This window comes from Bos taurus, chromosome 7 (assembly GCF_002263795.3).
Source record: "Bos taurus isolate L1 Dominette 01449 registration number 42190680 breed Hereford chromosome 7, ARS-UCD2.0, whole genome shotgun sequence".
NCBI lineage: Eukaryota > Metazoa > Chordata > Mammalia > Artiodactyla > Bovidae > Bos > Bos taurus.
This window is the reverse complement of record NC_037334.1, coordinates 52,516,936-52,540,218: the sequence shown is the minus strand read 5'-3', so window position 1 is coordinate 52,540,218 and position 23,283 is coordinate 52,516,936. Positions and strand designations below refer to the sequence as shown.

Here is a 23,283-nt window from a genome sequence, read left to right as displayed (position 1 = left end):
GCAAGAGATTCAATGTAGTCTTTTCAACAAATGGTACTGAGACCAATGGTCATGCATAGTTTAAAAAACTGACTCTCAGCAATTCCCTGGTGGTCCAGGGGTTAGGATTCCATGCTTCCACTGAAGCGGGTATGGGTTCCATCCCTGTTTGGGGAACTAAGATCCCAGAAACCACATAGCTTGACCAAAAAAGAAAAGAATGGATTTTCAATCTAAAAGACAGAATATGTTTTTCATTTCTTGTATAAATACCTAAATGCCTATGTTAGAGAAAAACATAGGAGAAAAAAATCTTCAGGACTTAGGGTATGTGAACAGTTCTTAGATATGACACCAAAAGTATGATCCATAAGATAAATTGCACATCATTAAAATTTCAAACTTTTGCTTTAGGAAGAGACTAGGAAGAAGATGAAAAAATAAGCTATAGGCTGGAAGACACTATTTCCAAATCATGTATCTGACAAAAGTTCATATCTAGAATATAAAAATAATTCTCAAAATTCAACAGTAATAAAAATATCCAAATAGAAAATTGGCAAAACACAAAAACAGGCTTCTCACTAAATTGATGGCAAATATGCATATGAAAAGATTATTATTAGCCAATACAGAAATTAAAACCAAGAAATATCATACACTTATTAAAACAGATAAAATACAAAAACAGTGACAATATCAAATGCTGGTAAAAAATACGGGGAAACCTGGATCTCTTATAAATTGCTGTTGGGACTCTAATGGTCAAATCCTCTGGAAACTAACCATAGGCTTACCATTTGATACAGCAATTGCACTTCTGGGCATATAAGCTACAGAAATACAACATATCACAAAAACTTGTACACAATGTTCATAGCAGCTTTATTTGTAATAACCCCCAATTGGAAACAACCTAGATGTCTTCCAAGAGGCAAAGTTAACTGTGGTTTATCCCTAATGGGATATTACTCAGCAGTAAAAAGAAACATTGATTTTGATACCTGCAACAACACTGAAAGATCTTAAGAGCATTATGTTGAGTAAAAAAAAAAAAGTTAATCTCAAAATGTTACATAGTATATGCTACCATTTATATAATGGTACATATAGAATGACAAAATTATAGGAATGGTAAACTGATTAGTTGTCACTGGGGGTTAGGGCAATATGAGGCAGTTCTTTGCAGTGATGGAATAATTCTGTATTTGATTGTGGTGGTAGTTACATAAATGCATGCAGATGATAAATTTGCATAGAACTATACGTATACATACACAAATGAGTACATGTAAAAATTGCTGAAATTTGAATAAGGTCTGTAGATTATAGCAATGTTAATTTCCTGGCTTTGATAAACTAAAAAGAAAGATACTATTAGAGGAAGCTGGGTGATGAATACTTGGGACCTCTGTACTGTCTTTGCAACTTCCTGCGAGTCTATAATGATTTTTAAATAAAAGCTTTTAAAAGTACATGTACTTGGGACTTCCCTGGTGGTCCAGTGGTTAAGACTCTGAGCTTCCAATGGAGGTGGCATGGGTTCAATCCCTGGTTGGGGAACTAAGATCCCACATGCTGCATGTCCAATAAATAAATAAAATGTTAAGAAAAGTATATGTACCAAATAATACAGCTTAATAGATGAAACAACAAATGAATCAAAACTGATATACTTGAACAGAGAAAGAGAAATCTATATTTTTAGTTAGAGATTTCATCTCTCCTCTGTCAGTGATAGAGTACACAAAAATCAGTAAAGATACAGAAGGCCTGAATGACACAATCAACCAATTTGACCCAGATAACTAACAGCAGAATACACACTGTTTTCAGGTGTTCAAGGAAGATCAATCAACATAGAATAAATTGATGATGAAAAGTTATTTGGGCAATCCTAAAATACTTGGACAGAGAAGGCAATGGCAACCCACTCCAGTACTCTTGCCTGGAAAATCCCATGGACAGAGGAGCCTGGTAGGCTGCAGTCCATGGGGTCGCAAAGAGTCGGACGCGACTGAAGCAACTTAGCAGCAGCAGCAGCAGCAGCAAAATACTTGGAAATTAAACCACACACTTTTAAATAAATCATGGGTCAAATAAGAAACTGCAGGATGTATTATAAAATATTATGAACTGAACTATAATGGAAATGTCAAATCCAAAATCAGTAGACTGCAGCTAAAGATCAGAGAAAATTTATTTAAATACTTATATTTTTTAAAAAAGAAAAGCCAATGATTCTAGCTACAACCTTAAGCAGTTAAACTAAATAAAAAATAGGAAATAATAAAGATGAGTAGAAATTAATGAAATGAACATATAAAGAATAAAAAATCAATGAAACCAAAAATTGTTACCCTAAAAAAATCAAAGAAATTATGAGTAAACTACAGATCAGTATATTTCATAAACATTCATGAAAAAATATACATAGTATTACTATATTGAGTCCAGCAATCAAGAAAAGACTAGACTATGATGACCAAGTTGAGTATATTCTAAAAATGCAAAGTTGATTAAACATTCAAAATCAATATGTGATTAATATATTTATATTAATATTAATGCATTCAATTGATATATGATTAAACATATTAAAACAATATTAAACATTCAAAATCAATATTAAACAGAGTTAAATAGAAAAGTTATATGATCAGTTCAACAGATGAAAAAATTTGACAAAAATTTAACACTCAATGATAAACTCTCAACAAACTAGAAATAGAGGGAACTTCCTCAATCTAGGTTCATGGAGTTATAATGAGGAAAGAGTAAATGCTTTTCCTCAGAAAAGATCAGAACCAAAACAAGGATTTCCACTCCCACCATTTATATTTAATTTTGTCCTCAAAGTATTAATCAATGCAATAGAGCAAGTACAAGTAGACATCCTCGCTTTGTCTTTATTTGCAGAAAACATATTGTATATGCAGAGAAACCTAAAGAATCTACCAAAAAAATTGTAGATCTAATTAGGCCACTTATTGAGCACTCAGGACAGAAGGTCAATACACAAAAATTAACTATAATTCTGTATACAGCAATTATTAATTAGAAAATGAAATTTTAAAATGCCATTTACAGAAAACATTAAATGCTAAGCAATGAATTTATCAAAACATAAGATGATGATTGACATTCAGAAATCAGCTGCATTTCTTTACACTAATGATGAAATACCAGATAAGGAATGTAAAAAAAAACTTTTTAGAATACCAAAAATAAAACCTAGGAATAAATGTGACCAAGGAAGCAAAAGACTTAAACACTGAGAACTATAAAACATTAATAAAGGAAATTAAAAAGGATTCAAAGAAATGGAAAGACAACCCATTCTCTTAGATTGGCATAATTAATATTGTTAAAATGGCAATACTCTCCAAATCAGTCTACCGATTTAATGTGACCCCTATCAACTTATCCATGACATTTTCCACAGAACTAGAAAAAATAATCCCAAACCTAAATGGAACCATAAAAGACCCAGAACTGCCAAAGCAGACCTGAGGTAAAAACAAAGCAGGAGGCATGACCTTCCTCAACTTCAGACCATACTACAAAGTTACAGTAATCAAAAGAATGTGGTATTGGTACAAAAATAGACATGTGGAACAGAAAAGAGAGACCAGAAATAAACACACACATGTACAGTTTTCAACAAAGGAGGCAAGAATATAAAACAGGAAAAAAGACAGTCTCTTTAGCAAGTGGTACCGGGAAAGTTGGAAAACTGCATGTAAAATCAATGAAGTTAGAACACACCCTCACATCAGGCACAAAAATAAACTTAAAGTGACTTAAAGACTTAAACATAAGACATGACACCATAAAACTAGAAAAGAGCATAGGCATTCTCTGACATAAATCATACCAATGTTTTCTTAGGTCTGTCTTCCAAAACAACAATAAACAAATGGGACTTAATCAAACTTAAACGCTTTTGCATAGCAAGGGAAAAAAAACAAAAAACAAAAAACACCTATGGAATGGGAGAAGATACTTGCAAATGATACAATTGACAAGCGCTTAATTGCCAAAATGTACAAACAGCTCATACAACTTAACAACAAAAAACAGAAACCCCAATGAAAAAAAATAGACATTTCTTCAAAGAAGATATACAGATGGTCAGTAGGCACGTGAAAAGATGCTCAATGTGACTAATAGAGAAATGCAAATCAAAACTACAAATAAGGTACCACACATCACACCAGTCGGAACGGCCATCATTTAAAAGTCTACAAATAACACATGCTGGAGAGGGTGAGGAGAAAAGGGAACCCTCCTATACTGTTGGTAGGAATGTAACTTGGTGCAGCCACTATGGAAAACAGTATTGATGTTTCTCAGAGAACTAAAAATAGAATTACCATATGATCCAGCAATCCCACCCATCAGCATATATCCAGACAAAGTGAAAGTTGCACAGTCGTGTTGGACTCTCTGTGACCGCCATGGACTACAGCCCACCAGGCTCCTTTATCCATGGAATTCTCCAGGCAAGAATACTGGAGTGGATTGCCATTTCTTTCTTTACGAGATCTTTCCAACCCAGGGATCAAACCCAGATCTCCCACATTACAGGCAGATTCTTTAGCATCTGAGCCACCAGGGAAATACCACCATTTAAAATGACACATGTATCCTTATATTCATAGCAGCACTATTCGCAACAGCCAAAACATGGAAATAACCTAAATATGTACTGATAGATGAATGGATAAAGATGTGGTAAATATATACAATGGAATACTACTCAGCCATAAAAAGAAATAATACCATTTTCAGCAACATGATGCAACTAGAGATTAGCATACTAAGTGAAGTAAGTCAGAAGGATGATATCATATGATATCACTTCTATGTGGAACCTAAAATATGGCACAAATGAACCTATCTACAAAACAGAAACAGACTCACAGACATAGAGATCAGACTTGTGGTTGCCAAGGGGGATGGGAGGAGGGAGAGGGATGGATTAGGAGTTTGCAATTGGTAGGTGCAAACTATTACATTTAAAATAGATAAACAAGGTCCTACTGTGTAGTACAGGAAACTATATCCAATTTCCATTATGGTTTATCCCAAAAGAGTATAAAAAAGAATGCATATGTGTGTATAACAGCCACTTTCCTGTATAGCAGAGATTGGCACAACATTATAAATCATCTATAATTCAATAAAAAAAACAGAACATAAGATGATCTGCACACTGAAGAACACAAAATACTGCTTAGAAATACGAAAGAATTCTTAAGAGACATTTCATGTTCATGGATTGAAAAATTTAATAGCTACTTTTTCCCAAATTGAAGCTATAGATTCAATGAAACCCTAATCAAAATCCAGAAGCTTTTTTTTTAAAGTGACAGGATGATAACAAAATTTATTATATAAAATTAAAATATCTAGAATAGCAAAAACAATTTTGAAAAGGAAAACAAAATTGGACAATACTACCTGATTTCAAGGCTTTATTACAATGCTACAAATATATATGCATTAGAACAAGAGATTCCAGAAATCTATGGTCAAATGATTTTTAAGGAAGGTGCCAAGATTATTTAATGGGGAACTGATAGTGTTCTCAGCAAAAGTTTTCAAAGGGACAACTCACTATCCCTTGGGAAAAATATGAAACTTTACTCTTACTTCACACCATATACAAGCATAAACATGAAATGAATTGTAGACCAAACTATAAATGATAAAACTATAAAATTTCTGGAGGAAAATACAGGAGAAAATGATAAGAACTTTCAACAGCCAAAGACTTCTTAAACAGAACATAAGTAATACAATTATAAAAGAAAGAAATTGATAAACTGGGTTTTATCAAAATTATAACTTTGACTCTTCAAAAGATACTAAGAAAATGAAAAATCAGCCTTTAAGACAAGTCACAATAACCACAAAACATGTGCTAAAAAACTCAGATACAGAATATATTTTTGAAAACTTTCATAACTCAATTTTAAGAAGACAACTCAGATAGTGATGAACAAAAGATCCAGTCTTCAAGAAGAAAACATGCAAATAGCTAATAAAGGGACTTCCCTGGTGGCACAGTGGGTGGGAGTCCTCCTGCTAATGCGGGAGACACGGGTTCGATCCCTGTTCTGGGAGGATTCTACATACCGTGCAGCAACTAAGCCCGTGTGCCACAACTACTGAGCTCAAGCTCTAGAGCCCATGTGTCTCAACGACTGAAGCCCACATGCTCTAGGGTCTGCGAGCCACGACTGATGAGCCCCTGCAACTACTGAAGCCCCCTCAACCTAGAGCCACCAAGCCGCAACCACAGAGCCCACATGCTGCAACTACTGAAGCCTGTGAGACCAAGAGCCCGTGCTCTGCAACCAGAGAATCCACTGCAAGGAGAAGCCCACACTGCAGCGGGAGTAGCGTCCACTCTACAAGGAGAGAAAGTGCGGGCACAGCAACAAAGACCCAGCACAACCAAAAATTAAGTTATCTTTTAAAAAAGGAAAAATAGCTAATAAACACATGAAAAGATGTTCACTATCTTTATTCAACAGGAAAACAAAGTCACAATGATAGAGTACTACACACCCACTACAGTGGCTAAAATTTAAAAGTCTGGCAATAGGAAGCATCGGTGACGATATGAAGCATGTGGAACTCTCTTACACTTCTGATGTGAATGTAAAGTGATATCACTGCTTTGAAACCCAGTTTCTAAACTTCTAAAGCTAAATATAAACCTTCTGTATTATATGACCCAGCAATCATGCTTTTAGTTATTTATCCAAGAAATAACACACACACACACACACGTATATATATATATATATATTTTTTTTTTTTTACAAAATAAGGCCTACGAAAAGAGGTTGCTGTGCTATGCTTAGCCATGTCTGACTCTTTGCAACCCCATGGACTGTAGCCTGTCAGGCTCTTCTGTCCATGGAATTTTCCAGGCAAGAACACTGGAATGGGTTGCCATTTCCTATTCCAGGGGATCTTCCTGATCCAAGGATCAAACCTGTGTTTCTTGTGTCTTCTACACTGGCAGGCAGATTCTTTACCTCTGTGCCACCTGGGAAGACCTCTGTGCCACATACAAAAAGACTTGTACAATAAATGTTCATATAACCTTAATCCAGAACACCACCTAACTGAGAACCACCCAAATGTCCATCAACAGGTGAGTGGATACACAAATTGTGATATTTACATAATACAACATGCATATGTGTGCATGCTCAGTCGTGTCTGACTCTGCAACCTCCCAGATGCTAGCTCATCATGCTCCTCTGTCCATGGAATTTTCCAGGCAAGAATACGGAAGTGGGTGCCATCCCTTTCTCCAGGTGATCTTTCCCATCCAGGGATCAAACCCACATCTCCTGCATTGGCAGGGAAATTCTTTACCACTGAGCCATCAGGGAAGCCTACATAACACAATACTGCTCAGCAATAAAAACGAACAAGCTACTGGTACATGCAACAATATGAATGAATTCCAAAAATATGTTGAGCAAAAGAAGGCAGATACAAATGAGTACAAGTTGTAGGATTCCATTTAGATAAAATTCTGGATTGCAGTGACAGGAAGCAGATCAGTACTGGCCTGGAGCCGGGGATGTGAGGATCTGATTTTGAAGGAGCATGAAGGAACTTTCTAATGTTATAGAAATGTTCTATATTTTGATTATAGCAGTGGTCACACAGGTGTAACTATCTGTCAAAATCCACCTTGGCTGTATAATTGTAAAAGGTACATTATACACACACACACACACACACACACATATATATAATACTGCAATGAAATTGACTTTAAAGAAATTTTAAAGCAAAGTTCAAAAGAGTACATACAATCAGCTCTCACTCTGCAAGGCAGTGCAGGACTGTAAAAATGACCATGTAAGCTGAAACTGTGTAACAAGTGACCTTAATAAACAATGTGGGGAAATATGATTATTCCATGACCTTTACAATTTTTAAAATGAAAACATTAAAGAATCCCTTGTAGGGCCATTAAACAGCAATATTTAATTACCACATCATAATCTAAAACACTAGAACCACTGAGAATTAAAGGGCTTTATTTCTTAATAAAAATCTTATCAGACTTCTCTGGTGGTCCAGTAGTAAAGAATCCATCTGCCAATGCAGGCGACATAGGTTCTATCCCTGGTCTGGGAAGATTCCACATGCCCTGGGGCAACTAAGCCCATTCGCCACAACTCCTGAAGCCCAAGTGCCCTACCGCAACAAGAGAAAGTCCACGCACAGCAACGAAGACCCAACACAGCCAAAGAACAAAAACTTATCAAGAAGAGTTTGAAGATGGTTTGGCTTCTTCTCATCCTATAACTTACACAGCAAGCGTCTTTTCTATGCCTTGGCCAACTGTCATACACCTTTTAATGTTTGGATCAACTTCCAACGTGATATGTATCCTCTGAGCTTTCAAAGTCAAAAGTATATCTCTGAGAGTTCCTGTAATGTGAACATTTTGCTGGTGTCATATTTTTCCTGGAGCATCATTTTTTCATCACAGCCACTTTCCTCACTTGTGTCATTATGTTCAACTTCACTAACTTCCTTTGGCTGCACTTCTCCAGACTCTTAAAGGCAACAGTGTCAACATTCCTGTGGCCACCATCTATTCTGTAACTCTATGTTCAATTCAAATTTTACTGAGAGTCTTAACACTTTTGTTTCTTGGCTGCACTTTCATTTTTGTCCGTCAATTCCCTCCATACATTTTTATACAATGTCATGTGGTTTTATCACTGGGAGACAAGAAGCCAACACAACTATATGCTCTGCTATTTGTACATGAGCTAAATGACAGATGCACAATGACCAGTCACTACCTGACTGGAAGAAGCCACGCGACTGGTCACTGATCATGGTGCACATTTATTATTTGCAAAGTAATCTGTGGACGAAAGGGTCAACAGCAAAATTTGTACTTCATGCAGTTACTCAGTTAATATACTACGGAGACCAAAGTTTGAACTGTTTTTAGGAGAATGGTATTATTTCAACTGTGGTAAGTGAAATGTATGTATACTGTAACTGTAAAAAGCCAGGAACGACTGCATAGCCTGTTACTTTTTGTGTAAGAAAGAAATAAGAAAATATAAATATATATATATATATATATTTTTTTTTTGCAAAAAGACACAGTGACTTACGAATGAGGCAGAAGAGATAAAGGAGGAGTGACAATTTACTGAGTATAACTTAAAACAAAGTTTTGACTTTAATTATGTAAATGCTTTACATATTCAAAAATACTAATCAGCACTTATTAGAGTGTGGAAAAACTAAAATTGCATGCAATAGAAACAAATACACTTAATTTCAAATGAATAACATAACCATATTACAAGTAACTTTGAGCACAGTACTTTGACTGATAGAAGCCAGATTCCTGGAGGAGAAAATGGCAACCCAATCCAGTATTCTTGCCTGGGAAATTCCATGGAGAGGAAAGCCTGGCGGGTGGCAAAGAGTCGGACACAACTGAGCACATACACACACAAACATCCACGCAAGAGGTGCACACGACAAGAAACCAAGGCAGGACTTGAACTAACAGCTAGAGAGAAGCCGAGGCCCTCATTCCAGCAACCTCTGAGGAATTAAACCAAACTCAAGACTCCTGGTCACAAAATGTTCACAATAATAAATGTTTGTTAAGTCTTTAAATCTTGAGCTAATTTGTTACACAGCAATGGATAACCAATACACTACCCAAAAAGGCCTACTTTAGATATAATCACAAGGAAGCATAAAACAAACCAAAATTAAGGGCATTCTATGAATCCATGACTTATAGTTTTTTTTAAAATACCAGCACAAGACAAAGCAAGGCTGAAGAACTGTTTCAGATTAAGGTAAACTAAAGAGACATGACAACTAAATGCAATGTGTGCACCTGGACTTGAAAGAATTACTGTAAAGTATGGGTAAAATTTGAATATACAAGGTACAGACAATCATATTGTATCAATGTTAAACGTTCTGATTTTCATTATTGATATTCAGTTATCTAAAGAATGTCCTTGTTAGAAAATACATAATGAAGTGCTCAGAAATAATGAGACATACCTACAAGTTATTCTCAAATGATTCATAAAAATAGTAACGTGTACAGACATGAATAGGTATACACACATGTGTACACACATATATGAATGATAAAGAGAGAAATGATAAAGGAGATGTAGCAAAAGACAAAGTATTAACAAGTGGGTAGGGGCTTGCCTAATGGTCCAGGGCTAAGACCACGCTACCAACGCAGGAGGCCCAGGTGCTATCCCTGGTCAGGGAACTAGATCCTGCATGCCACAGCTAGAGATCCCGCACACCCCAACCAAAGATTAAAGCTCCCACATCCTACAACAAAGCCAAACAAATAAACATTTAAAACCAGTAAGTAGGGAAATCGTATACAATTCTTTGTACAATTCTTGCAACCCTTTGGTAAATTTGAAATTATTTCTAAATAAAAAGTTTAAAAACACTTGCTGTGAAGGTACCTATCAAAATTACAAGCCTATTTTTTTCCTTTGACACAGCAATTCCACTTCTGAAAAGTTATCCCACAAATTTACTGTATACATACAAAATAATGTAGGTACAAGGCTATTCAACTCAGTGTTTGTAATGTTTGAAGACTGGAACAATCCATGTATTAATTTATTAACCAGGAGACTGATTAACAGCACAATAGAACACTAAGCAGGTATTAAAAAAAAAACTTTTTAATGTATTATATGAAAATATTTTTCAAGGATACATTTTGAGGAGTGAAGAAAGCAAGATATAAAACAGTGTACAGTATGTTATCTCTTTTGTAAGAAAAGTGGGGAAATAAAAACACGTATCCACAATTCACCCATATTTGTATAAAGAAACGCTGAAAGGATACTTAAGAAACTAAGTTTACCTTTACAGTGTTAGGCTGCAGCCTGCAGGCCTATTAGCTCTGTAGTTGTCCAGCTGCAAAAGTGAAGAAAGCCCAGAGACCGTGACAGAGATATCAATAATTTGTCGGACAGGGAATTTTAGAAGTCAGAAGGTCGTGGAGCAATACCCCACTGTGAACAGCACACAGCAGTCAGGACTTGGCAACAACTTCGCTGCTGCTGCTGCTGCTAAGTCGATTCAGTTGTATCCGACTGTTAGCGACCCCATGGACCGCAGCCTACCAGACTCCTCCATCCATGGGATTTTTCAAGCAAGAGTACTGGAGTGAGATGCCATTGCCTTCTCCGACCAACTTTGCTACTCATGGAAAATGGAGGCTACCATTTTTAGGCGGGAAATGAGGTCAGGTTGGCTTATCAGTTACCAGGGAAACCAGCTGCTGGGGCAGGGGGCAAGCACTTAGTTACTGATTAAACCCTATATTAAGACGAGTGGATACACGTGAGTAGGGGGTAAGCGATGCTGGGACTGGTAAAACAGCAGATGGACTGAGCAAGAAAACAGCTGTCCTGAGTGCCCTGATCATATACTCCGCCCCTACATACTCAGCATGACCTTTACAACTTGGTCCACCCTCTCTTCCAGGATATCCCTGGGGTCAGGTATGCATAAGTGCACTGCAACCACATACCACAACGCAATACTGCAGCTAAAGACTATCAAGAGTGAGATACCTGCTGAGTCACTTCAGTTGTGTCAGACTCTCTGCAACCCCACAAATGGCAGCCCACCAGGATGCCCCGTCCCTGGGATTCTCCAGGCAAGAACACTGGAGTGGGTTGCCATTTCCTTTTCCAATGCATGAAAGTGAAAAGTGAAAGTGAAGTCTCTCAGTCATGTCTGATCCTCAGCGACCCCATGGACTGCAGCTTTCCAGGCTCCTCCATCCACGGGATTTTCCAGGCAAGAGTACTGGAGTGGGGTGCCATTGCCTTCTCCAGAGTGAGATACCTAGTATGCCAAAAATAGTCATTCACCAGGATAGGGGCAAATTCTAGAGACAAGTGCTTACCAGCTCGATGGAGAAGGAATCTATGGTAGTGTTGTCCTGGTCTAAAGCTTTCATAGCAGAGGAAATACTGTGGGAGTCACCCGGCATATACACAACACTGAGTTTGAATGAGAGCACAGGTCCCACCTTGTGCTGCTGTTAGCATGTCCAGAGCCATCCTGTTTTGAAGGACCACTTGTCTCATTGGTGTGTCTCCTCAGACAGGAGAGTTATTGCATGTCTAGTATTATTTAAGGCATGTATGTTTAGCCAGTACTTCTACCTGCTACTCTACATCAATAGAAGCATCTCCCTGCACACCCAGCAATCACACACATTTCACAGTGAGGCCACCGCTGTTGCCCAGTCTGTGAACAGATTCCCTCTGCTCCGCCTAGGGATAAAATGTAAGATGTTTAATAGGTTGCTGCTGCTGCTGCTGCTAAGTCACTTCAGTCGTGTCCGACCCTGTGAGACCCCATAGACAGCAGCCCACCAGGCTCCCCTGTCCCTGGGATTCTCCAGGCAAGAACACTGGAGTGGGGTGCCATTTCCTTCTCCAATGCATGAAAGCGAAAAGTGAAAGTGAAGTCGCTCAGTCGTGTCTGACTCCTAGCGACCCCATGGACTACAGCCTACCAGGCTCCTCCGTCCTTGGGATTTTCCAGGCTATAGTACTGGAGTGGGTTGCCATTGCCTTCTCCTGTTTAATAGGCACAGTACAGAAAATATCATGACCTTTGAGCAAAATACAAGCAGTGACAACACTGAGATAATACCAGCCCTGCCTGAGTTTTTGGTCTTGGCCTGTCCTCTCTCAGCATCCCCAGCTGTGCTGAGTACTGAAGAGGACGAATAACAAGACCACAGGTTAACACAGCAGTGCTTTTCTCCAGGAAGTATCTCTGATTAATTACCTTAGTACTCTGAGGTGGGGCCAGATAGAAGACAGATGAAATCTATAAGTTCCTTTCTTATTCTGTTGCTCACATACCCCGTGGCATATGCAAACCCAAACCACTGGGGACTTAATTGTCAGTCCCAGGGTCATTAAAGGACCCTGTGTGTAAATGTGTGTTTAACACATTAAAGGGGAACATTTAATGTGTTCCCCTTGGAGGGAGATCCTGTGGCAAGTGCAAAAAGCAAGTTATTGTCCTGACCAATGGTTGGCAATGGCCCTTCAGTGGTCAGCAGTTGAAATAAGATGGTTCAGGCAGTCATGTCAGCCATGGGGAGAGGCAGATGAAGCTTTACTTGCTTGCCAGCAGCTCACCTCTTGCTCTGCAATCCAGTTCCTAACAGGCCACAGACCACTACCAGTCCATAGCACGGGGCTTGAGGACCCCTGTTCTAAATAAATATTCCTTATGTGAAATAACAGTGATTAAGCATCAAGTTGAGACCAACAGTAATTTTTTGGACAGCACCGTGAGGCTTGTGGGATCTTAATTCCTCAGCCAGGGATGGAACCCTCACCCCTTGAAGTGGAAGCCTGGGGCCCTAACCTCTGGACTTCTAGGGAATTCCCAGAAATCAACATTATTAATGGTCATAGAACTTCTTTTGCCTTTGAGCGTATAGAAATTTCCCATATTTTCATGTGGGTAGATTATATGGGTGTATACATGTGTCAAAACTCAAAGATACAACCCTTGCATTTCACTGTATATAAATAATACTTTGATTTAAAAGGAGATTCAAGAAAATAAATTCCCCTCACCACCCTCACCTTACCTCCAGACTCACCCCCAAGAGGTTACTACTGTTAGTACCTGATTATGTTTACTTTCAAGCATTTTTCTGTATACGTGAACGTGCGTGCTGTTTGTTTCCACAACAGGGATCATTTTACAATACATACACTGTTCTGCAACTTGCTTTTCCCACTTAAAAATGTCTCAGGGATGTCTTTTCAAGTCCTTGTAAATCTGCAATCTACCTCAATCTCAGTAATTTTCTTTATTTTATGATAGGAAACACATTTACATGGTTCAAAAATCAAAATAATAAAACAGAGCACATGGAACTCTACTCAATGTTCTGTGGCAGCCTGGATGGGAAGGCAGTTTGGGGAGAACGGATACATGTATATGGATGGCTGAGTCCCTTTGCTGTCCACCTGAAACTATCACAACATTGTTAATCAGCTATACTCCAATTCAAAATAAAAAGTTTAATTTTTTAAAAAACAGCATTGGTTCTCACAAAAAAAAAAGAGTAAGATTTCTGCATATCTGCATATTAAGATTTCTGATTTCTGTTAGTCAACGAAGAGAGGAATAATGGGGGGGAAATGTGTTTCAGGCAAAGAAAACAAAAAAATGCATCATTCCTGCATCAAACTGGAAAAATAATATAGTGTAGAGCATGAGGGGAAGAGTGCCTTGAAAAAGTTCAAGAGGTAGGCAGGAGTCAGCTCATGCAATAGCATGCAGTCATACACTGGGTATTTTTTCCTACAGCAAGTGGAAACCTTTTATAAAAAGATTTTAAGAACACATAATCACTTTGTTTTTACCACACACATACACAAAAAAGAGAAAGTGTTAGTCGCTCAGTAGTGTTCAACTCCTTGCAACCCCATGGATGTAGCCCGCCAGGCTCCTCTGTCCATGGAATTCTCCAGGTAAGAATACTGGAGTGGGTAGCTATTTCCCTCTCCAGGGGAAATAGAGAGGGTGGGAGGAAAGTTTTGGAGGTGATAGAAATTTGTGGCATTGGTTGTGGTGATGGTTTCACTGCTGCTAAGTCGCTTCAGTCGTGTCCGACTCTGTGTGACCCCATACATGGCAGCCCACCAGGCTCCGCCGTCCCTGGGATTCTCCAGGCAAGAACACTGGAGTGGGTTGCCATTACCTTCTCCAATACATCAAAGTGAAAAGTGAAAGTGAAGTCGCTCAGTCGTGCCCAACTCTTAGCGACCCCATGGACTGTAGCCTACCAGGCTCCTCCATCCTTGGGATTTTCCAGGCAAGAGTACTGGAGTGGGGTACCATTGCCTTCTCCAATGGTTTCACTAGAGTATACTTATCTCTAAGCTCACCAAGTTGTATATATTAAATAAGTACAACTTTTTATATCTCAATAATACCTCAATAAGTTCATTTTTTAAAATGGTGACCATATGTCCAACCACACTCAATATTGGCACCTGGATGTTTCTCAGACTCTTAAACTTAACATGCTTACAACTCAATTCTTGATTTCTCTGAAATCTACCCTTCTCTAGCCTTCCACATATCACTAAATGGTACCTTTGTGCATCCAGTTCCTTCATTCAGAAACCTGGAAATGATTCTTGTGTCCTCCTTTTCATCCTTTGTATTTATTCAGTCAACAGTATTTCATTGAGAATCTATCATGTGCCAGGTAACAAGATTAGTTCAATTAAGACTATGAAGTGAAGTGAAGTGAAGTCACATGGACTGTAGCCTATCAGGCTCCTCCGTCTATGGGATTTTCCAGGCAAGAGTGCTGGAGTGGATTGCCATTTCCTTCTCCAGGGGATCTTCCCGACCCAGGAATCGAACCCAGGTCTCCCGAATTTTGGGCAGACGCTTTACCGTCTGAGCCACCAGGGAAGCCCAATTAAGACTATAACAATAAACAAAACAGTCCCTTGGCCTTAAGGAGTTTACATCCAACCCACTCCATTATTGTCTTGTTGAATATGTTTCCTAAATATATCTCCAATCTACCCAATTTATATGTACAACCTTCTCTTGAATGCAGTCCAGCATCATTTCTTACCAGGAACAGTCTATCATCTGTTCTCCCTACTTCCATTTATAACCCTCATAAATCAGTTCACCACACAGCAATCAGAGTAATCTTTTAAAAACTGAAATCATAGCACGTCTCTGCCTTTTATAAAATCTTTCAATAGCTCCTAAGTACAAGGTTACTTAAAAAGTATCTCACTCATTTTCCGTTTCTAGCCTCTGCAGCCCTTTTTAATTGCTTACCTTTTTTCTTTTTTAAAGTCCTTTACTATTCCCTCTGGCTGACAATTTCTTCTTTAATCTCCTTGTTACCCAGCTAATTTATATTCATCCTTCAGACAGCATGCTAAGAATTATTTCCTGATAGAAGACTTACTGACCCTTCAAACCAGAATATCCTTCTATATTACAAGCTCTCTTAGCATCCTGCTTTTCTCCTTGGTGGCATATATCAGACCTGTAAAAGTTTGTATCTTAGACTGGGGGCCCATTAATGCAGAAATCATAATGGCCTTGTTATTGCTGCATCCTTGGCACCTAGGACAGTGCCTTGCATATAGTAGGCGGTTAATAAATATTTGTTACAAAAATGAATGAATGATCAATCCACTACTAGACTAAGGGCAGACACTAGTATTTTCTCTGGTTTGGGGTAGACTCTTCCAACCTATTTCTGCAGAGAAGGGGAAGGCTGAACTTATGTAGAGATGGTTTAAGCTAATACTATATTCTCTTACATTATATTCTCACACGACATGAGAATAGAGCATCTCACACCTCTTGCTTTTCAAAAGCATGTGCAATATACAAAATCAATAGTTTTTCTATAAACGAGCAATGAACAACCAGAAAATGAAACAAGAAATACATTTTACAATATCCCAAACCATCAAATGTGTAGAAATAAAGATATACAAGACCTAAAACATTGTTGATAGAACTTAAGACCTAAATAAACAGAAATATGAGATATATACTATCCACCTGGATCGCAAGTCTCAACATTGTTAAGATAACCCCTCCACCAATAGATAATAGATTCAAGGCAATCAATCCCCTTTAAAATCCCTGAGGGCTTTTCCCCTATGGAAAATGACAAGACAATTTTAATTTATGTGGACAGGCAAAGGGCTAAGAATAGTCAAAATGGCACTGAAAAAAGGAGAAAAACTTGGGAGACGTTCTTACCTGACATCAAGACTTATAAAGTTAGAATAATCAAGCCAGGGTGGTAGTGGCAAAGGCATAGACAGATCAATGACATATGATGGAGAATCTAGAAACAGACCCACATATATTGATCAAACGATTTTCGACAGGGGTGCCAAAGCAATTCAATAGGAAAAGGGAAATCTTTTTGACACATGATGTTGGAAAAACTGGGTATCCGTATGGGAAAAAAGAATCTTGACCCCTACCTCACTGAATCACTGCCTCGTACCACATATGCAAAAATCTACTTTAAATGAGGTAAATAGAAGAGTTGCCGCCAAGTCGCTTCAGTCGTGTCCGACTCTGTGCGACCCCACGGACTGCAGCCTACCAGGCTTCTCTGTCCATGGGATTCTCCAGGCAAGAACACTGGAGTGGGTTGCCATTTCCTTCTCCAATGCATGAAAGTGGAAAGTGAAAGTGAAGTCACTCAGTCGTGTCTGACTCTTAGGGACCCCATGGACTGCAGCCTACCAGGCTCCTCCGTCCATGGCATTTGCCAGGCAAGAGTACTGGAGTGGGGTGCCATTGCCTTCTCCAATAGAAGAGTCAAATATGTGCCCTTAGTTCACCAGGAATATTCACTGCCTTCTCTAACATACTGCCAGAACAATGTTAAATAAGGTAAATCCAGTATATAAAGTGACACATATTGTTGAAATGCTTGCCTTTTCTTGGTTTTCAAGCTTTAGCAAATTTTTCAGGTAAGCATCAGAATCCAGTTTGAAGATGCCAAATTATCTGATTTGTTGAATTCCTTTTATAAACCAACAGCTAAGCAGAATTTATAATAAAATTAACATATCTTGGACAACAGAATCCACACCAACAAGGAACCCTACCGTGACTAAAAATCAGGCACACGCCAATGCATCTTCTTCTTAATATTCTCTTTCTCCTTACTTACCAGTAATCCTCCTTTCACTTTTTTCAGAGCTTCCATGTTATCCATTTTACCTATTTTCACTTTCCAAAGGTAACTATTTTCATGTGTGTGGTTGTGGTTGTTCTATTTCAGACCACAAGCTTCCAAAAAACTTGTAGTATTAATACAATTGGGAGTTTTACTTGCAAATGTTATTATATAATTCTTGAATTGTTTATAATCTGCAAGTTTGGTAAAATGGTATGCTACCATTATTTGGATCCATTTGTATAATTACCTGGTCACAAGGAACAGTCTCGATTTGGCATTCTGCATTAGCTCCAATTCGCTTGAAGTATTTGAATCTGTCACAGTTGAGTAGGAGATATGGCCACTGGGTCCCAGATTGGGATGTGAGATGCACACTTGGGCAATGGAGGTGCCAGGAGGGTTGTTTGCATCCACGTGGACCACGTATGAGGCCTGAGGGAAAACTGGCACGTTGTTGTCGACACTGCTAGCCACTGTGCTGCCAGATGCTTCTTCTGGAGGAGAGTGGTGGCTTACTTCGGTCAGCAGCTGTGAGGGTGACAGTGTACTCCAGGGTTTGCTCCCACTCTAGGGCCCCATCCATGACAAGCTTGTAGCAATTACTGGTGGAAGATTCAATTCTACAAGCGCATTTTCTTGTACCAGACACATGACCTCCCTGTTTTCTCCTGAATCTAGATTCTGTGTTTTCAAACAGAGCAGTTACTATCTGAGGAGCAGAATCTTCAGGAATTACAAGAATAGAAGTAAAAACTATCTCTGGGGGAATTCCCTGGTGGTCCAGTGGTTAGGATGCTGAGCTTTCACTGATGAGGTCGAGGGTTCAATGCCTGATTGGGGAACTAAGATCCCATAAGCCATCAGGTATGGCAAAAAAAAATCTCCAGTACTTTGTTGTCATCATCTAGAATTTTGATTTCAACAATGCTGGGAAATCAATCCACCCTCCCCGCCCTCACACACACACCCTCATTCCTTCCTTTCAAACCATGGAATACTCTTTAATCTCTTCATATTCCAATTTATTTGAAGTTTTTATTTCTCGTCTACCATGATGAAGGCCAAACTGGATATGGGTATGCTGGGATCCACAGGCATTCCTGATCTCCACTTTTATGCCTTTGTCCAGGTCAGCAGCCCTCAGTCTCAGCACAGAGATGCCCAGGGGCATGTCTTCTTGAAGGCTGACTCTGTATAGAGTCTGGCTGAAATCGGAGGTTGGGAGGCTGTAGTTGGTGTTGACCACCAACTGGGTCAACTCAGTTGGATCCCACCAACTCAGTTGGGATCTGAGCAGTTCTGCTTCTGGTGCTCCTTGCTATCTAATGCTGTCAGGACTAAGTGATTCGACCTCTGCTTTTCTCAGGCTACTGATTTCTCTAACAAGTTCAGTCTATTTGTTTCCACTGTTGGTCTCTCACTTCCAAGACAAATACACAGTTGCCGCTAGCATGATAATTTTGCAAAGGAACTGCTTTCAACATTAGGATCTTTTACAGGTACTATTGCAAATCTTGCTCCAGGCTGAGTCAACTAACATATTTAACACAACAGCATTCCTGCTGAACTGGGGAGTATTATCATATATATTTTGAATATATTAATGTGAAAAACATTAAAAGAATTTTCAACTACTATTTATAATGTTTGATACAAAATGTAGTGTGTGGGCATATCAGCTCCAGGTCCATCCCCACTTTCTTCACTTCAAGTGAGGTGTTGTTTTTCCACATTAACCTGAAACTTCTGAGCCCATTAATTTCTGGACAACCAGCCCCAGATTTTTCACAAGGTCTGATTAGGACAGCCACCCAGAGGAAACATAATGGGATCTCCTGTTTATCTGTTTCTACATGGGCTGATAGCAGTACTCTGGGTCTCTACTCTAGAACTGCAAACTGAAGAAATCAGAGGCCAAGGTTCTGAAGGGTTGAGAACAAAGAGAAAAAGCTGTTTCTTACTGGAATCTGCAAGCTGAAAGGCAGTAGCACAGTCTTACTTGGGCAATTAAATATTCTTGGAGATTTATATTCTCGATGACTCCAGCATATGCAGTCGAAGTGATGACTTCTTTTTATTTCTTCTTGTCATTTAAAAATATTATTAGGTTGAGTCTTTCTTTTTATTTATTTTTTAATGTTTTTCCTCTTTATTTTTTGGTGGGGGAAAAGACTTTACTTTTTTCATATACACAGTCTCAGGATGAACTACTGGCTGGATCTTCAGTTGTAAACATATAGAAAGCTTCTAGGAAGTTTCACAATATAGAAATCTTATGGACTGTGGCATCTATTTTAAAATTTTAATTAATCTCCAATTCCTTAGAGTTAGATAGATCAGAGAGTTGGCTCTTTTTAGGAGTTTGATGTAGAAGGAAAGCACAAATAAAATGGGTTTTGCATTATGATTTTCTCCCAGGATACTACTTTCTAATCACTGAATTCAAGCCTTTTATTATTTAGAATGTATACAAACTACTGTGTGAAATTTTTCAGAGAACTAAAGATGAACCAAGAAATTACACTTGTTCTCAATGATTATTAAACATATTAGATCCTTTCATGGCTTCTCTTGGCGAAATTGTGGAAATACTGATTTCTTTTTACATATAGATAAACCACAGACTGGTTCCAAATAGGAAAAGGAGTACATCAAGGCTGTACATAGTCATCCTGCTTCTTTAACTTATATGCAGAGTACATCATGAGAAACGCTGGGCTGGAAGAAGCACAAGCTGGAATCAAGATTGCCAGGAGAAATATCAATAACCTCAGATATGCAGATGACACCACCCTTATGGCAGAAAGTGAAGAGGAACTAAAAAGCCTCTTGATGAAAGTGAAAGTGGAGAGTGAATAAGTTGGCTTAAAGCTCAACATTCAGAAAACGAAGATCATGGCATCTGGTTTCATCACTTCATGGGAAATAGATGGGGAAACAGTGGAAACAGTGTCAGACTTTACTTTGGGGGGCTCCAAAATCACTGCAAATGGTGATTGCAGCCATGAAATTAAAAGATGCTTACTCCTTGGAAGGAAAGTTATGACCAACCTAGATAGCATATTCAAAAGCAGAGACATTGCTTTGCCAACAAAGGTCTGTCTAGTCAAGGCTATCATTTTTCCAGTAGTCATGTATGGATGTGAGAGTTGGACTGTGAAGAAAGCTGAGCGCCAAAGAATTGATGCTTTTGAACTGTGGTGTTGGAGAAGACACTTGAGAGTTCCTTGGACTGCAAGGAGATCCAACCAGTCCATTCCAAAGGAGATCATCCCTGGGTGTTTTCTGGAAGGAATGATGCTAAAGCTGAAACTCCAGTACTTTGGCCACCTCATGCGAAGAGCTGATTCATTGGAAAAGACTCTGATGCTGGGAGGGATTGGGGGCAGGAGGAGAAGGGGACGATAGAGGATGAGATGGCTGGATGGCATCACTGACTCGATGGACGTGAGTTTGAGTGAACTCTGGGAGATGGTGATGGACAGGGAGGCCTGGCGTGCTACAATTCATGTGGTCACAAAGAGTCAGACCCGACTGAGCTACTGAACTGAACTGAAATTATTTTACCCGCTCTATGGTCCATCTGATGGCAATTTCATCACATTTTCCTGAGCCAGAGATCTTCTAATTTGGTATCCAGAAATCTTATCCTCTCTCAAAGATTTTTTTCAGTTATCTTTGCCATTGGCTATTTTTTTCCTATCAGTGATTTTTAAACATGTCCTGAAGAGTGTGCTCTATTATTGATAAATTTTCATTAGGTATGGTTTCCTAAAAATGAGTGTAAAAACTCTAAGTGTAATATTAGAGTGTAAATCTGTCTCTTTCCTAAAATATACAGTCATTAGTTTGATCAACATCCTTTCACAATTATGTGACTGCTTAAAATTTTTTTTAAATAGCTTTATTGGGATATATAATTGATATATGAAGAGTGGCACATATTTAACATGAAGGCATTTACTTTTTTGAACTTGATATCTTGCATGAGGAAAAAAGCAGATTTTTCACCTTGGAAGAAAAGTTATGACCAACCTAGATAACATATTGAAAAGCAGAGACATTACTTTGCCAACAAAGGTCTGTCTAGTCAAGGCTATGGTTTTCCAGTGGTCATGTATGGATTCGAGAACTGGACTGTGAAGAAAGCTGAGCACCAAAGAATTGATGCTTTTGAACTGTGGTGTTGGAGAAGACTCTTGAGAGTCCCTTGGACTGCAAGGAGATCCAACCAGTCCATTCTAAAGGAGATCAGCCCTGGGTGTTTTCTGGAAGGAATGATGCTAAAGCTGAAACTCCAGTACTTTGGCCACCTCATGTGAAGAGTTGACTCATTGGAAAAGACTCTGATGCTGGGAGGGATTGGGGGCAGGAGGAGAAGGGGACGATAGAGGATGAGATGGCTGGATGGCATCACTGACTCGATGGACACGAGTTTGAGTGAACTCTGGGAGATGGTGATAGACAGGGAGGCCTGGTGTGCTGTGATTCATGTGGTCGAAAAGAGTCGGACACGACTGAGCGACCGAACTGAACTGAACTGAATCAATTTATGATCACAGTTATACTCTGTTAAGTGTAACTGAGGAAACTGTATTACAATCTACTCATTTATCATTAGTCTTTTAATACCATTTAAAATAATCTATGAGTTGAGTAGTCTCAACAAGTTGTACAGACTTAGCAAGGATCCTAGGCCACTGCTGCTTTAAGGAAGATAATATCTCTTACAGAATGGAAGTCAAGGAAGAATGTCTGCTGACAGATTACAGTCCAATTTTAGGTGCTGTAAAATAGTGGAACTACAACTTTAAAGTGGTAGTTGAATACTTTGATTAACTTAATAGATTAAGTGAATGCATATCCACCTTTCATATAACACAGAGGAAGATAAAAGTTCTTTACATAATTTCATTACTGAAACCAGAAGAAACATAAACATCCAAACCTACTGCCCAATTACTCTAAAAAGCCAATCAACAAATATCCCAATTATCTATCAATCTGAAATTATCAACAAATAACCTAAAGCTAAGATTGATATTTTGTGCAGCTATTAACTTAAATTCTCAGGTGGCCAAAACCAAATAACTCCAACTCTCAGGTTTCAGTGATCCATTTTGCACTTAAATCATCTGGCAATTCTACTGGAGTAAATGGTCCTTAGATAAGATCCTTATTTAAGTAAAACCATGGTTCAGACAGAGCAAACTTCACACTCATAAAATTGTCTCATCAAAAACAATCCTCCCTCTATCTTTTACAACTTGAAACAGGATCTTCTCAAATGTGCCTAAGCGCTTAAGATTTTTATAGCAGCTTTCATAAACTTCTTAGAAAAGTTTTACTTCCACTCACGGGTCATCCCATTGTATTATCTGGAGATGCACACAAGTTATTACTTTTCCCAACAGAACATTAAGTGTTGTAATAATGAAAGCACAACTTCTTTTTCTATTGACAATGTTTTAAAGAAAGGG

General features: G+C 38.6%; 2 protein-coding genes across 2 annotated transcripts in view; both read right to left on the bottom strand.

Moving 5' to 3' along the window:
- PCDHGB4 (protocadherin gamma subfamily B, 4) overlaps window positions 1-23,283 on the bottom strand; it is a 129,471-nt gene that overhangs the window by 58,662 nt on the left and 47,526 nt on the right. The gene's annotated exons all lie outside the window — the stretch shown is intronic.
- Window positions 1-23,283, bottom strand: part of PCDHGA8 (protocadherin gamma subfamily A, 8) — a 124,154-nt gene that overhangs the window by 58,662 nt on the left and 42,209 nt on the right.